Genomic DNA, 13,593 nt, shown 5'->3' on the forward strand with positions numbered 1-13,593 from the left:
ATTGTAATAACTAGATGAGTGTAGACACTGTGTGGTAATCCCGGCTACCACACAGTGTCTATTTCTCTAACATTCTACCTTCATTTATTATCATAAGACTTTAGTATACCTTTGAAAACCACTCTTGAACACCTCGAACCTACGTCTTGTGATCCATCACCAACTTCACGTGGTCTGAGTCTTCTTATGTAATGTTTTTCACAAAGCTATGTAAAAATTACTCATCCACAGTTGTTGACCCAACTTGCTTTTGTAAATAGAGATTATCATTTTATATTCCTTTCATGTGACTACTGGGAACCAAAAAGGTAACTTTGTGTTCTGTTTTACTTGTGTTTCGTTCTGATTTCAGTTGCTTACTCTCAGCAGATTATTGTCTTCGTTTTCATACAGTAGAGTTCTTACTGAAGTGTTACTTTTGCATAATTTTATAAAGCAATATTACATAAGTGTGCACCATTCATCTGTTTATTCGCGACTCTAACCTCACATCTGACGTGTATTAAAATTCCAATACCTCTTATGTCAGCTGGATTTGGTAAGTTTCTGTTATTGCTCTTGTTATGAACTAGGAGTATCATAGCCACATTTCTTACTATTAACTTTGAATAAATGACGCCTAACTTGTAAAAATTTAGCTTAATTTAGTTATAAAACTATATAAATAGGTTATTATGGGGATTTAATCATAGAACTGTTTTTCTGTGAACTTGGTATATAACGTTTTCATAGTTAAGCATTTAAAACTTATGTTGTCATTGTTACGGTACGTTAAACAGACAATTGAAAAACTTCATAGGTGTACCATCTGATTATAAGTTTCTGAAGTGAGAACTTTTGAAATATAATGCTTTTCTAGTGGGATAAAATTTATGTAATTTTAGAAGCAATTATTCTTTTCATACTGAGCTATATTTGCAATGTTAAATTTCTTTTGTGTTTTTCATATGTTCAAAGATACGAGCAAAAGTCTAAAAATCATATCCTATCATACGTACATTTCTGAAAGTTAAATTAATATGTTAAATAATTGTTTAAATAAGATTACGTTCAAACTAGGAACATATGAAAAAACACATGGAAATCTACATTAAGGAGGAATAACCAAAGCACTTAACAGCTGTAAATATATTTATATTAAGCTTTTTGTAACGTGTTGTGTTGCAAATATATAAAGATAAGGTATTAGTATTGTGACATACGTTAGCTGCTATTGAAATGGTTTGAAGACCATTAAACTGTAAGAATGGTAGTTCTTATAAAATATTTGAAATTGTACCAGTTGCAGCAATATTGTGGTACATGTAGGATTAAAAGGAAGTCTTCTCACGTTATATTCTGATATCTAAAATATCAAGACCACCAGTTTTTTTTAAATTTTCCTATGAAAATATATCGTTTAAAGATATATAAATGTACTATAAATGAATACATATATATGTTATATGGATAATATAAAATTATACTATGTAACCACCGTCTGTTTCTTGCTTCTCCACGAGTACAAAAACTTCACTTCTCAACATAAAACATTCACTGTAGTTCGTAAGGCTGGTAAAACTAATCATTTAATTGCTGATTTCATGTATAAACACAGTAATCTAATGTTAAGTAAACGTAACAATAAGAATGATGAAAGTCATCTACTACTATTTTAGAAAATTGAGATATTATTTTACTAAGTGTGTAATAAGCTACAGAACACAAGAATATTCAACTCACAAAATTTTTGTTTAATGAGATTTAATTGTTCCTGTTTCACAGGGTGCTCAAAAGTACTGAGATTTTTGTGATCTCAAATATTTGAGTAATTATCATTTCAGTGAGAAGTGTTCATCCTTCCCCACACTGGCACAATGGTATTCTGTGGATTTATAAAGGTAGAAACATGGTTTCTAAGAAAGCTCAATGTGTAGCTTTGTGCTTAACATCAACAAAATCAACTAACTTTTTCAGCAACAACTTATGAATGGAAACATTTTTACATAGCTGCTTGCATTTGTATTTTAAAACGTATTTAATGATAATTTCGTATGCACTTGAACAGTTTGAAGTTATTTTCGAGGAATATGCAAAGAGGAGCAAAACTTAATTTTACCTTTCACTGATATGAGACAATGTTTTAGAATATTCATTTTCACTATATGTAGCCATGCGTAGGGATGTGCGTAGAGATCTTTCACAGATTCCCGAAGAGCCAATTATGTATCTTTTTATGATCACGTTCTCTAGTTCCTGTGAAAGATTGAGTACACGTCACAATTCGTATGTTTAAATATAGAAAGAGTGTCTCACCTTGCTTGACGCGAACTTTTTTAGCTATCACTTCATTGAATGTCATTGTGGTTGAGTAAAAATCTGCTATCATTAAATTCAATAGGTATATACCTAACTTATACAGAGTATGCATAGGTTTTTGTAATAAAGTGTTTAATCAGTGAACTTAAAATGTAATTGACTTGTGAGCGTTCTCGTTCGTCAATAAACATGTTTTGGTTTAGGTATAGTGCAGAATTTTCGTCTGATGTAACACATGTACACCTAGGACTATATATGTATATATATTCTCAATTATATATTAACATCTGTTTCACAGAATCGTGTTTTTTTCTGTATGCAAAATGTTTAACATCCAATACTATGCTGTCAATTATAAAGCAAAGTTAAGATAGTTTCTATATTTATGATGATATAGCCCGTACTGATTCAAATGAACGAAAGGTTGTGCAATACGTATTTTAGTAAAGCCTTAAGCAACCAATTTCTAACTTTAAAGAAAAGTGTAAATTGTTTATTCCTGTTGAAGGTATGCATGAACAATGCTTAAACTCGTATGTTGCAGAGCCTAAGGTAAGAGTTTTTGTTAGAATGTGTATGTACGCGTGAAGCTTTGGTGGTAAAGCTTAATGATGTGTACTTGTGTTTTTCTCGAAAACTAGTTGTTATATATCAAAAACGTACTCAAGGATAAAATAAAACATATATAAAAAAGATATATTAAAAATAAGAGTTATATGATGGCTAATAGAGAACATTGGTCGTTTTTATGTTAATTGTTGATCCGAAAGCAGCGGATGTTTTGGAAAGTGATCTAGAATGTTCTTTGGATACAAATGCTGCGTTATCAGCAAACAGCAACGCTCTGATTCAGATTTCCATGATCTTAGCGTGAGCCTTCAGTTTTATGTGATTGAAAAGACCATCTTCGATTATTGTGCAGATGTAAGTTCCCGTTACAAAATTAGCTAGAGTGCGATCCAAAATTGCTATTAAAACCAGAATGAATAACATGGAAGTCATTACGCAACCTTGTTTGACACCATGTGCTATTGGGAAGGCTTCTGATGTGGCAACCCGGGGTAACACTTGTCCATTCATGCCGTTGTGAAATTGGCGAACAATTGCAACAAACTTCTGTGAAAATCCAACTTTAACGATCAGTGTCCACAGCGCTTCTTTTCCTACATTTTCAAATATTTTATTGAAATTGACACAGCATGCTGCAATATGTTTTGGTTGAAACATTTTTCTTGAATATGAGACAAAGTAAAGATCATATTAGTCGTGTACCTGTTTGTTCAAAAACCGCACTTGTTTTCTGGTAGTGCATGTTTGGAGATTGTTTGTAGCTGCTAAAGTATTATTTTGTCCATAATTTTTCCTATGATTGACAGGAGTGAATTACCTCAGTAATTTTCACAGTCGTGTCGATTCCATTTATCTTTTTTTGATTGTTACAGTTAGAGCAATTAAGTTCCTGTAATCTTGTTTGTAAACAGCTGAGAAACCACCATGACTCTTGAGTGGAACAGATGATCCACCCTATGGTTCATGTAACACCTATAAACTGTCAAATATATTTTGTATCTAATACGTTAGCTAAGGATTGTATCTCCTCTGCCTTTTATAGCTACCATTGATCTTGAAGTTTGTGCAGACGTTTCGGAGGTTTGCTTTGCTGTTTTCCATCGCTTAGTGGCTTGTTAAGAGTACCTTCAATATAATAAAGCCTGTCAAGTTTGTCTTTTCTCAACTAACAATTTTTTTAACATTATCATCGGATTTGTCAAAGTAAACTGCATCTCCCTTATGGTTTTGAAATAGTTTCACAGCATTGGAATCGATTGAGCTGCTTAAAATTCATTTGTTTCAAAACCTTCAGAGATTAATCGCAAGTTTCTCTCTGCGAGCAGATCCCGTAATTTTGTTATGTTTAGCTTCCAAGAAACAACTGGCTGTTTTTTTTTTTTTTGTTTTTTGGGCAATAGGAAGTGATCTTCAGTCTATAGATGGTGTGGATAAATTTGTAGTCTGTATCACGGACCACACCCTGTATGACTCATGTAGACATGACATCAGAAAGACCTTGTCTTTGAGTTAAAATAGAGACAAGAAGAGTCTATTGCTGGAAACATAGGTGACACCAATTATAATACCACTTTTAAGAAAATTGAAAAAAGATGTTTTCTATTATCAGAAGCTAAGAAGTAATTCTCCGTTTAACTTTATTTTTCCTACCACGATGAGATCTAGCACATGGTTCCAAGTTTGATTAAAACCAACATGAGTAATGAAATCTCCAAGGACTAAAACTTTGTCACCACCAGCACCTGAATCTAAGTGATTCCTTAGGGCCAGATAGAACACTTCTCTTTTGTGGGCTTCATATGTCGTTGGTTGGTGTATAGGACGACACAAAGGTGATGAAGCAATTATTGGGCAGTGAAACTCGTAATTTCATCAGGCTTTAAAATAAAGTATGATTCCTCATGTTTGCTTATATAATTGGTCACTAAAATCCTACTCGAGCATCACTTCTACCTTTGCCACATATGACTGAGAAGAATTAGGTGTGGTTTTTTCCTGTAGTTCTCCTATTCCTTTTAACTGTGTTTCATGGATTAAGGTGATGTTAATACTAGATGCATACTATTTCCTCTCGACTATAGCAGTACGTCATTTATGTATGCATTATTTTCTCAATTTAAGAGGGTTCTGGCATTACAAGTTTCAAGTTTTAATTCCCTTTTCATATGCTCTACTCAGCCACAAAAATGTGAGGCCGACTGTGTGTGTGTTGTAGCTAAACCATGTTGGGTTGAGTGAACTACTTTTACCCCACTTTTCAGGGTAAGCAGAGCCACCCTTTAATATGACTGCCTGATCATTTGAAGAGGACCTTGGATTATTCCACTCTGTAATCAATTCATGACCATCACACGCAAACCACCTGCATGCAGAGAGCTAACTAATGATTCTCAGCTCCTCATACCTGTCGTCACTAGCGGCCACCTAATACAGCAGGATTTCCTCCTCATTCTAAGACTTCACTGGTACTTAAATTGCAAAAACAATCGCGAATTGTAGATGCACCCTCAGATTTAGCTTCCGAGGTTCAGTATAGTGCTAAGGCAGGACAGTTGGTGGGAGAAGAATCCAGGTTTTATTTTGAAGTGACCTGCTACTAGAACAGTGGCTGTATGTAGCTATTATCACCGATCCTTCCGGTTGTAGTGATCAAAACTAAATAGAGCATGCCTTCTCTGCTGTTTACTCAGTTCACCCAAGGTTCTAACGCCTTGTTTTGTCAATGATTTCACCATATACCTGGTTGAGGAAGGAGAGCTCCAGTGTTGCCGGCATTATGTAAAGGAGAGGAGAGCCTCATAATTTTTCTAGAGGCTACAAACAGCACTAGGTCCTGTGCCATACTCAATAATAATGATTTGAATATAAGTGTAACCTCTCTATAAAAATAATCATATATTATTGTCTGTATTCTTTATCCAATTAAGTTATCTGTGTAAGCTTATTATTAACCAAAATATAAATTGTTATACTTTACAAGTTCTATATGAAGAACGACATGCCAACTTTTAGGGTGGTTGGTTGTTTGGCGTTCATAGCACAAAAAAAATTGTGTTCTCTGCGCCAAACAAAGAGTAAAAACGAAAATACGTAAAAATAAAATTATTGTAAAAGGTAAAAATTAATAAAGTGAAACTAAGAAAACTTTACAAAGCAGGTAAAACATAAATATAACTGAAAAGGCCGATAACCCTTGAAAATTTAAAAACACAAATAAGATGGACAATGTTACAATCGCAAATGACACTGTCCAGTGTCAGAAGTAAACCCATGGTAAAAACATACCTAAAATGGTGCCGTCATTTAGAATCATAATGACTTCACGACAGTAAAACGTGGGCTACTGTGATTTGAGTGTCATAAAGGACACAATTTGGTGCATAAGCCAGAGATAAAAGAAAATGGTGAGCTAAAAAGCTGTAATTAACTCATAGGCTTTTCAGGACAATTATGTATGTAAAAATGGCTGGTTTGTGTAGAGAAAGCACTATGTAGAGGAGCGAACAATGTTTCGATCTTCTTCAGTCACCGTCGGGTTCACAAAGAAAGAAAGGTTTACTAACCGATAGCTGACCACACGTTTGAAGACGGTTGTATAATTGAGTTAGGAATGTAGAGGGCATGTTAAGATGTTGGATATATTTATTAGTATAGGTATGAAGATGTTTTTTTGTTTATTTTGGGCTTGAGTTGTTGTTTTAGTAAGGCTTCTTTAATTTTGGGTTTATGTTGCTCATTAGCTCAGTTAGTTAGAGGGTTGTGCGAATGTTGTGGGTATGACCCCCATGCGGGTCACAGTACGTTTTTTACATATATAATTTTCTTTACACTTGGGTTTCTCGTCATCACAGCTTTTTTTTCTAGGACAACTTTCTCCTTTTCAATCTTACGAAAGCAAGATGGTCAAAGAGCAACATAAAATTTGATCTGGAAAAGATCGATATCATGTTGCTCACTCCAAGTTGACTGCTAACTAATACAGAGCCCAACCTTGAGTACAGGACCATACTCTATATATGGAACAGATATGGGAGTGATAGCACCACAGCAGACAGGCTTAGCTGTGATGCCAGCAAGCGCATTCCTACAAATTTCAATTTGGCCTTGTATCCAGAAAAAAACTAGATAGAAACAGAAGATAAAGATAAATGGGCCAATCGGTTTTTCAATATCGAGGAGAACAGCGTGAGAACTAACAAAAAGCGATTCCAGAAACAGTAGAGAGTTAAAAGAATCAGTATAAATAGTACAGTTGGTGTACTGCATAGCTTCTACGTAATCCAGCAGAAGGGAAATGGCATAAAATCGGCAGTGAACTGTAGAGAGCATCCTGTGTGCAACCACTGAGCCACAATAAACCATAGCAGAGCCTCCAGAGTCATTTGATTTCGAACGATCCATATAAATTAAAATGGAAGGATGGTACTGTATTTCTAATTGTGGATATCCACTTTCCTTAGATGACTCAAAGAAAGGTCACAGATGGGGATGGTAATAAACCATAGTGGGATGGGTTGACCAATGAAGTGAGCAAAGTCATCCAAAGGCAGACTCAATTCAGCCAGCTGTGCCTGAAAACGAAGGCCAAAAGGAAGAATGATGGACTTTCTATTCTGATGAAGCATAGCTCACTGTGAAGGAAGAGACAACTCTAGATGAGATACTATGATAAAAATCAAAGTTTCGAAGCATACAGTAAAGAAATTTGCAAGCAGCATAAATGAAGAGTAGGTTCATGAGACTCAGTGTACAAACTCTAGACTGGAGGAATGTGGAAAGCTCCCATGCAGAGGCGAAGTCCCAGATGCTAAATGGAGTCTAACATTTTTAATGCAGAACCAAAGATCTGAGACCCATAGTCTAGTTTGAATCGAATGTGAGCACAATAGATCTTTAGCATACAATTTCTATCTGCTCCTCAAGTGGTAGAAGAGAGGACGCCGAAAATGTATAGTGCCCTTGAACAGTCGACACGTAGCTGCTTAATGTGTGGAATGAAGGTCAGCTAAAGAGAAGATGGCAAGATAAGCCCCAAGATCTTTTTTACCATGGAATATCGGAAAAGCAACATCACTGAGACGAAGCTCGAGTTCAGAGTGAATGTCTAGTTAGCAGCAAAAGAGAATGCAGTTTTAGAAAAACAAAGGAAAACCCTTTATTTGGTCTGCTTAAAGGAACGACTAAGAGCACTCTGAAACTGCCACTCAATAAACCTCATGCTCGATGACTTAGACTAAATGTAAAGGTCGTCGACAAAGAGGTTGTTCGCATTATTACAAGAAAGTTGTGTAGTGATAGCACTGATTTTCACACTGAAAAGTGTGACAGTCAAGACACAGCATTGAGGGGCTCCAAGTTCTTGTGTAAAAGAATGAAACGTGTCGAGCCCACACAGACTTGGAATCACCAGTGCATTACAAAGTTTTTGATAAAATGGGTAAATGGCCACGCAAACCATGTGAGTAAAAGTCTCGCATAATGCCATACTTCCACTTAGTATTGTATTTTCAAGAGCAAAGAATGTGAGAAAAAAATGTTGTCACTTAAAAAAAGCTTCCCTGATCGACGTTTCAAGTCAAATCATATAGCCTATAGAAGAACGATGTCACCAAAACCCACACTGGGTAGGCAAAAAGAAGTTAATTAATTTGAAAAACCAAATAAATCGAGAATTAACCATCCTCTATAAGATCTTACACAGACAACTCGTGAAAGCAATTGGACAAAAGTTAGAAGAAATCTTGGTATCTTTCCGAAGCTTAGATGAAGAGAGAACAATAGCCTGGTAACAAGCATCAGTAAAAATATTCTCCTGCCGAATCTGGGTAAAAACAACAAGAAGAAGAGCAAGAAAGGAAAGATAGAAAAATGCGTCATCTCATCGTGCAGGAGTGGCGAAACCGTAGCTCTTTGACATATAATGTGCGGCTCGCAGAAATATGTTGGCTGAGCTTCGTTTTGCATCACAATTAATATAAAAGGTGAATAAAAAAAATCAAGCTTTATAATTAGTTACCAAATATAAACTGAAATTCCACTGTGTTAAAACGTAAGTTTAATGTTCATGATAGAAAATATATTTAAGAATTTATGTCCTAATTTCAATGCTAGATTTAAGTCAGGGATTAAAGAAATTTAGGATCAGCAAGGATTACAGGGGAATGTCGCTGGAGAATCCAGTAATTGTACAAACCAGTGCTGACAATGTTAGTTTTAGTGGGCTTTAGAGTGTGTGGCTGAGTTGCGGGCAGTTAAATTAGTGAAGTATTAGTGTAATATTAGGTGCTGTAGAGTTTGGTTGCGTTGCGTTCTTTGGAGCTTATTGTTTGTTTTCACCTTAATTTTTAAAAGTGTCTGTGAAAATTTTGTGAAGAAAGATGGCGTCATTAAATTGTAGGAATCGAAATTATGAAGATAAAAAAAAAAATTTAAGCCAGAGTGGGAGGAAGATTTTGCATTCACCGTTAAAGGAGGTAAACTTTTGTGTCTTATCTGCAATGTGTTACTCAGTCATTACAAAGTCAGTAATTTGAAACGCCACTATGAAACAAATCACAAAATCTTTTCATCTAATTATCCACCTAAATCATAATTACGGAAAAACAAGTTAATTGTGTTAATATCATCACTAAATATCCAGCAGACGCTGTTGACAACATTCAGTAAGAAAGTTGATACAACGATTTAAGCTAGTTTTGTTATATCATTATATTCATATATCATTATATCATTATATAATGTTATATCATTATATTCATATATTTTGTTATATCATTATATTCAGAGGGTGAATTTGTTTGGTTTTTGAATTTCGCACAAAGCTACTCAAGGGCTATCTGCGCTAGCCTTCCTTACTTTAGCAGTGTAAGACTAGAGGGAAGGCAACTAGTCATCACCACCCACCGCCAGCTCTTGGGCGACTCTTTTACCAATGACTAGTGGGATTGACCGTCACATAATAACGACCCCACGGCTGAAAGGGCGAGCATGTTTAGTACCGCGAACCCGCGACCCTCAGATTACAAGTCATACGCCTTAACCCACCTGGCCATGCCGGGCCGTGAATTTGTTGAGAAGAATGTAGCTGAAGATCCAAATAACACTAAACTTCAGGAACTAATAGCACAAACATCAGCTTCACGCTACAGTACAGAAAGACGTATCTATCAGATCAGTGTTAATGTTGTAGGCGAAATGCAAAATAACTTAAAGAATTATCTTGCATTCAGCTTAGCCCTTGGCGAATCTACTAACATACAACACAACTCAAAACTGGCAGTATTTGTTCATTATGTTTCCTCAGATGTCACTGTGAAAGAAGAGATGTTGGACTTAGTGGCACTAAAGAAACAACTTGTGGTGTCGACATTAAAAATACGCTTGACAGAGCTTTAACAAATGTTGATATTCTACTGGATAAACTCGTCAGTGTTGCAACAGATGGAGCACCTGCAATTTTGGGGAAAAATGCAGGATTAATTGCACTTATGAAAAGTGATTCCAGCTTTCCAGAGTTTCTCCCTGTTCATTGCATCATTCATCGTGAAAACCTGGCAGCCAGATACTTCAAGTATGAAGATGTTATGAAATTTGTTCTTGAAATTGTCAATTTCATGTGCTTAAATGGGAAGACCCACCGACAGTTCAAAAATTTTATTGAAGAACTGCAGCTTGAAGATAAACCCAAAGATGTTTCTTTCTACTGCATTGTGAGGTGGCTGTCAACCAGCAATGTCTTAAATGGGCTTGTGGATCTGTTGAAGCCTATTATTACTTTTCTTGAAGAAAAGAAAAGATTCTAACCTTAAATGGGAAATGATGAGTGGATGCAAGATCTAATGTTACTTATCTACAAACTCTCAACTTGGCATTCCAGGGGAAGGTTAAGATTGATTCTGATCTTACTTAGACAACTTTCAGCTTTCAGAATAACATAAGACTTTTTCAAAGAGACATATTGTCAAGAAACTTCGTTATTTTCCCAATCTCAAAATGAGAGTAAATACATTCCCTGATATTAAAATAAAATACCACAAATTGGAAGAATACAAAGATAAATTACAAGGACTGCTTGATAATTTCTTACAGGTTTAAGGACTTGCAGAAGCTGAAGCCCTGCTTCTTTTTCCTTGTAAATTTATTCATGGTTGATGTGATTAATGATGGTTCTCCAATTCTCGAACCTATGGTTACAGAATCATCTGCTGTGGAAATAGAACTACGGGAAGACCTGGGTCTAAAGATGATCCGTAAATCCCATTCTACAAATGAGTTCTGAAAACAAGTTCTGGAAATAAAATACTCTGAACTAAAGAAAACCAGTGTGCGACTCATCTCAATTTTCAGCACAACATACTGCTGTGAATTACTGTACTCTGTAATGAAGTATGTGAAGTCGAAGCATCGTGCAATCCTTACAAATCAACACCTGACGGAGCTAATTCGTACAGCCTTGACAACATATCAGCCGGAATTTCAACGACTCAAACGAAGATGGAAACTCACAAGACCTCTACAAGCAGCGAATAGCCTGATAATAGTATCAATGTCTGTTTGTGTCAGAAAAATATTATGAGAAGTCTAAAATTTTATAAGTTGGTATCTGATTAAAAATCTCTAATTTTATTGTTTTACATATTTTCCTCCATGTTTTGACCAGATATTTACTAAGGCAAATAAATATCATTAAAAATATCTGTTTTTACCTCTTTTATTTTTATTTTTGTTAGTCTCATTTAATGTTAATGAAATGCAGATTTGGATATTTTACTTAGATGTTTCCGTAGTTCATACCGTATTAAATACGCTCAATATAGTTAAAACAATAATCAGCCAGGATTTTGAAAACATTTGGTATATATATATATGTGTGTGTGTGTGTGTGTGTGTTTTTCTTATAGCAAGGCCACATCAGACTATCTGTTGAGCCCACCGAGGGAAATCCAACCCCTGATTTTAGCGTTATAAATCCGTAGACCCACCACTGCACTAGCGGGGAGCATATATGTGTGTGTGTGTGTGTACGTTATGATTATTGAAACTAATACAAATCAACAATTTTAAAACTACATACACAAATATCATTATGTATATGTATTTCTTAATACATATATAAAATATGTGTAAAAATATGCATGTAATAATAAAAACGTGTGTGTAATATTTCTTCATGTCTTGCGGCTCTCAAACATATGAAGTTTATCCTATGTGGCTCTTACGTTAAGCAAGTTTTGGCGCTCCCTGTCAGATTATATATCATTAGATCTGACCAATGTGACCTCGCAATGATTAGGTGATTAGGGAGCTTGACTCGTAATCTGAGGGTTTCATGTTCGAATCCCTGTGGCATTAAACATGCTCGCCTTGAGGATGTTATAATGTGACGGTAAATAGCACTATTCGTTGATAAGAGTAGTCAAAAAGTTGGCAGAGGGTGGTGATGACTAGCTGCCTTCCCTCTAGTCTTACACTGATAAATTACGGACAGCTAGCATGATAGCCCTCATATAGCTTTGCCCGAAATTAAAAATGCAAACCAAACCAACAAATGTACTCCTAGACCAATCAAGAGCAAGCTTGAGTTCCGTCAGGGTAAAGGGGCAAATACAATCATAAAGACGATCTGAAAGGAAAAGGAAAGATACAACCGTTCTGCTCGAAACTTGATGGCCAAGAAGGTGGAGGACAAAACAGAAGTATTGTTGAAAGAGAAAACGTTTGCAGAGAGTATTGGCGATGCTCTGAATATCATCAGTTTCCTAGACAATGAAGAGCAAGACTAAAAAGGAGAGGGAAGAATGCTACCTACTGAACTTTCGATTCTTGTCCTACATGACCTTGGAGCAGGTGGTGGAAGAGATGCTAGTTGTGAATTTAAATCAAGACTCCTTCTAGCTTTGACGTCATACCTGCCGAGCATGGGAACGAGCCCACTGAAAAGCAATAAAGTTTTAAAGTGTAGAATGCCCACAAAATGTAACCAAAGCCTGCTTTTTAGCCCTCCGTGCCATTTGGTAGGCACAGCTTTACAATGAAAGGATACCATGGGAAACATGTCGAGGTTTTGGAAATAAATTTAGCGTCCACCTGGATCATATAGTCAGTCACTGTTGTCATGCAGTAGTCTATCGATGGCATACAGAACGTTGGCAAGTTCAAATTCTGAGAGAACAGTGAAAGAAATCCAGTTGACCTGATCCAGCTTCCACCAAGGCACGTGGGTCGAGTGGCATCGATCACTGCCAGTATCCCTATAAATGATAGGAAAATAATCACTGTCAACCATTTAAAAATGAAAGAAAAGAGAAAGAAAGCAGATAGAGATATCAATAGCAATAAAAGTCTGACTAGGGGCATGACAATAAGTATAAGAACCAGTATTAAAGAAAGAAAATTGTAGCATATGCTTCATGGAACGACCCCTCCCGTCAATATAATGATTGAAAAAAAGACGGCAATTGTTCAATAAGAGCATCAAGATGTGATTATTCATAGGTCTCTCCATGAGACAGGTAGAGAGAACAAACAGTGAAAGAATGACCCAAGGATATATGAATGGCAATTGTGTATAAGGGTATATCGAGTGACAAAGACAGAGCAGGCACGTGCTAGTCGACTGGTAGTGTCACCCTTCATTTACTCGTCCATTACACATTACACCATTCCAGTATAAAGAAAACTGTCAAAACGTGACTATATCGACAGGTTTCAAAAACGTTTCCTGTA

This window comes from Tachypleus tridentatus, chromosome 7 (genome assembly GCF_004210375.1).
Source record: "Tachypleus tridentatus isolate NWPU-2018 chromosome 7, ASM421037v1, whole genome shotgun sequence".
Lineage (NCBI taxonomy): Eukaryota > Metazoa > Arthropoda > Merostomata > Xiphosura > Limulidae > Tachypleus > Tachypleus tridentatus.